Source organism: Phalangium opilio, unplaced genomic scaffold (assembly GCF_054372755.1).
Source record: "Phalangium opilio isolate 3A_F unplaced genomic scaffold, DU_Popi_V2 ptg000013l_1, whole genome shotgun sequence".
Lineage (NCBI taxonomy): Eukaryota > Metazoa > Arthropoda > Arachnida > Opiliones > Phalangiidae > Phalangium > Phalangium opilio.
In genome coordinates, this window is record NW_028324148.1 from 7,559,424 (window position 1) to 7,563,854 (window position 4,431).

The 4,431-nt window shown below is 35.7% G+C and overlaps 1 long non-coding RNA gene across 1 annotated transcript; it reads left to right on the forward strand.

Moving 5' to 3' along the window:
* The first annotated feature begins 414 nt into the window (after positions 1-414).
* On the forward strand, positions 415-2,467 carry LOC149708768 (uncharacterized). Its single transcript, XR_016381196.1, has 2 exons — positions 415-1,761; positions 2,058-2,467. It is a non-coding gene; the product is annotated as an uncharacterized LOC149708768 (long non-coding RNA).
* The last annotated feature ends 1,964 nt before the right edge of the window (positions 2,468-4,431 follow it).

Consider the following 4,431-nt stretch of genomic DNA (forward strand, 5'->3'; position numbering starts at 1 on the left):
GTAGGAATTAATAAACTAGTCATTGGGACCAGTGAGTCTCACGTTATGAATAAAAAATAACTGGTCCAAGCTATTAATAAACTGGTTTTTAACCAGTATACCAGTCTTATTTCCTAGCCTGAAGGCACGGATGTGTATTGTAGGAGTAGAGACTCGTAGCTTCCACTCTACTAAAAAAAAAAGCTAGACCTTATTTGTCCATAAAAAGGGGTATGAATTTTGAGCCTCCTTCCAAACCTAGACGAGCCCAATGAGATAGATAGAGTTACAATTCAAATCGGCTTACCGCGAAACACATTGTGTTTATCAAGCACATTTATCAAAACATGACAGCGCCACCTGTCACCCTCTCGCGGAACTAATTACAACTTTTATTCGTTTATTTGCAATCAGAAACATCGTTATGATTTTATTTCATCTATTTATTAGATTAAAAAGGACTAGAGTTTTTGTTATTTAACTCGTGTATTTTATTTAACACGTTTAAAAACTATCTTGACAGCTTATTAGTTGTTACACAGATTATAGCAGCAGACGGTAATAAAAATGTTCTTAGGGTGGCGCCACCCGTATTTGATAAAGATTCATGCTCGACAAAAGGTGTATCGCGAAACGTCGATCTCGTGATCTCACGTTGTGACTCTAGGTTTAATATATATATTCTATCTCATTGGACGAGCGCATGTAAACAAGAAAGATGGCCGCGAGCAACGTTAAGCCTCGGTCTTTTGTGTATCGAATCCGAGTAGATGATGATATGATTAAATTAAATTTTATATTAATTAAAACAACGTGGTAGGTGTCAGATTTCGTTCTGGTAAGTTAGTGAACTTGTAGTTGTAACTTGTATTTCTGTGCAGATATTAAGTGAATTTGAAGATTGCATCATTTTTGTGTCGCATTTAAGAATGGGATGCGATGATATTGATAAATTAATTTTATCATGGTTTAATTGATTTCTAGCCTTCTAGGTAATTGTTTATCCTTCTGGTGATAGAAATCAAGGACATTTATTTTTGAACTAGGGTTTGTAATTATTATATTACCAGTTCTTAATTTATTTTGATTGAGATAAGTATTTCAATATTAAAAATAATGTTGAATTTTTTTCTTAAGATAAGTGATGATTAGTAATTGATTACTCTTAAAAGTTAAAATTAAATTAATAAAAGTTAATTAAATAAATTATAATTAGATTTTAAAGGCAAATCTAAACTTCAAATGATAATTTTTGTAAAAGAAAAATTGTAACTGAAAATAACCTTAGAAAGTGCATGGTCAAAATCATTATTAAGGGTTATTTTTTGAAATAAAATTGTTTAACACCTTTTGATATAAAGCTTATTGCTAAAACAGTCGACTTATGTATTACTCAGAAGAGTTTAAATTTTAGGCAGATATGAATTAATCTGCAATCGCTTAACCTTATGATTACGTTAACATAAATAGCTCCGTTCTAGTTCTAATTGGATTTAAGCAAAAACGGATTTATGCACTCACATAAATCCGTTTTTGATTTAAGTAATTGTTAAACTAATCTGAAATCGCGTAACTTAAAAAGTATGTTAACTTGAATACCAATCGCGTAACTTAAATAGTACCTTAACGTAATTATTTCATTAGTTTTTTGTTCAAGTGAGTGTGATCAACTTAAGTCGTTTTTTTTCGTTTGAGTACTTTAACTTAAAGGGGCTGTTCGGAACGTGGGAGAGGGGTCGTAAAGCCCCTTTAAGCGATCGAATTGAAATCATAATAGTGAAGGTAATTATATCATTTGATGTTTGAATAAGTTTACCAACGTGAGCGTGATAAACTTACTGATACGTTAATAATAGTGAACGTAATTATAATATTAGTTGTTGTTGGAGTTCGTTAATATAAATCTAATTAAAACCATAATAGTGAACGCAATTATATCATTAGTTGTTGTTTCAGTACGTTAACTTATTCTAAACCGAAATTCAATATTAACGCCGCATACAACCGTTCTAGCAACACCGAAAACAGCCTAACCCTAAACCGAAATTAAATATTAACGCCTCATACAAACTTTGTAGTTCTAGTAACAGCTATGTGCCGCCGCCGATAAATAAAACACCCTTGCACTAAAAAGAAATTGAGACGCGGGCGCGGCAGTCGTCGACCGTTCTAAACTCTAGTAACGAGAGTCACGTGGTCCCCCTCCTCTCTCTCTCTCTCTTTCTCTCTGGCAAAAAAAATAGCTAGCCCGTCGAGGGAAGAGTGAGATACTGTTGGTGAAAATCGCAGAGAGGTACTAAGCCTCAATAGCTCAGTCTGTAAGGCGTTGTACTCTGGTGCCTGTGTGGATACAGACGTGGCAGGTTCAAATCCCGGTCGTGCCAAAAAATTAATTCTTCAATAGTAAAATATTTACGGGACTTTGTATAGATGTCGCTGAAGTTCGTATTTCTAGCGGGAAGTTTGAAATGAAAGTAACTTTATTTATGATGGATTCTCCCAGGTCACATGAAAAATTGGGGGCAGAAGGGGGGGGAGAAGACGCCCAGCCGTAAGGGGTAATTGCAATGCTTCCGCAGTCTATAGACAGCGAAAGCAAAAACGGGAATTTTTGAAAATAGGGTGGTTTAGAGACCAAATGGCGATTTTAGGGTGGTTTAGAGACCTACCCAAAAAGTAGAGACTTTTAGGTATTTAAGAGACCAGATGAGAGCCCTGCAATGGGATTCGACCCAATGGTAGACTATCGTATTATTTCACACATTTTTCTCTTAAAATGTTTGAAACCGCATAAAAATTCTGTTACTAAAACACATTGAGATCTATTTTGGAATTCAGTATTATTTTCAAAACCAAAAATCTCTAAAATACTTAATATATAAGGTTTTTGAACTCCAAGCGCCCCAAAACACTTGCTTCTTTCATATTCAAACAAAGAAACTGAAGGTATACATAAACGTTTAAGTTTTGGTTTCACTTTATAGGGGTGTGGTTCCCAGCAGATGAGAAGCTAGGTAAAAAGCAAAGGCTTAGCATAAAAATGGCTCTAAGAGGTAGATAAATTGATAATTCAATAACAAATTTCAAACCTTACGTGACAAACGAAGACGTTTCTAGTTTATATAATGTGAGAAAGAACCTTAGCGATGAAATTAAAAGTTAGCAAGCCTAGAACTAATCATTTTCGACCACAAAAATCTCGTTTAAACATTCTAACGACTTAGCAGCGTCAGAGATACTGGAAAGGCTGACTTGCTTTCGCACTAGCAGCGCCCTCTTCGATGATGACGTGCATGGCGTTACCTTAGTTACGCCAGTAGAACAGAGGCGTGTCACCTGACCCGAGATATTACAGGAGGGAGAATGCAAACTAGAAAATCAGATGTGTTTTCTTGCTTTGCAGTTTTTTGTAACGTTATGTTTCTAGTGTTGCCAAAAATATAGTATTATCAACTTCTGATTGTGGGTCGAAATATAGTATAAGTTAAATATTTAACAAAAATATTTTGTGGGCATATGCGGAATAGTAAAAGTCAAAAAAACCGTCCCACAGGCCTACCAACAACTTCGTTTTTCATTTTACTCTTTTTAAACGTGACAATACCGACTAGCGGGAAGGAGTTGGTAATCAATTGGCAAAAATAGGTTACATGTTTAGGACGGTAGGCAAGCATACTTCAAACCACCACAGTTCCAACTGTCGGATAAATGTCGGTTACTAAACGGCCTAAGAATGACTTTCCTTTTAATTTTACTCTTCTTAAACGTCACAATACCGACTAGCGCGAGGGAGTTGGTAATCAATTGGCAAAAAATGTGTTGGAATTTTCTAGACGGTAGGCAAGCCTACTTTAAACCATCTCAGTTCCAACTGTCGGATAAATGTCGGTTACTAAACGGCCTAAGCATAACTCTGCTTTTAATTTTACTCTTCTTAAACGTCACAATACCGACTAGCGCGAAAGAGTCGGTAATCAATTGGCAAAAAATAAGTTGGAATTTTCTAGACGGTAGGCAAGCCTACTTTAAACCATCTCAGTTCCAACTGTCAGATAGATGTCGGCATTGCCAACTAAAAGAAGTAGTCGGCTTCATAAGTCGGAAAAGTGTCGGAATAAGCACGGTACAGCCGACTGGACCGTAAACCGACTATTCGACCTTTAACCGACTGTTATGCGGAAGGCTTGTGCTACTGGGGCTACTTTCCGAGACAATTGTTATTGGTCAAATCCAAACTTGGTCTCTGATTCGCCAAAAAATCCGTCTGCTCGAAAAGTTTCTTTAGAGGCGCTGAATCCCCTTACAATCCCGGTTCCCAACATTCTTCCTAGTGTTTTTCTATTTTAAAGGTACTAATTGTTAACATTTTAATCATAATTAAATTGGATTTCGTTCGTAATTAAATTTTACTTAATTTTATGTATATATTAGGGGTTATTCACCGAGTTCTTC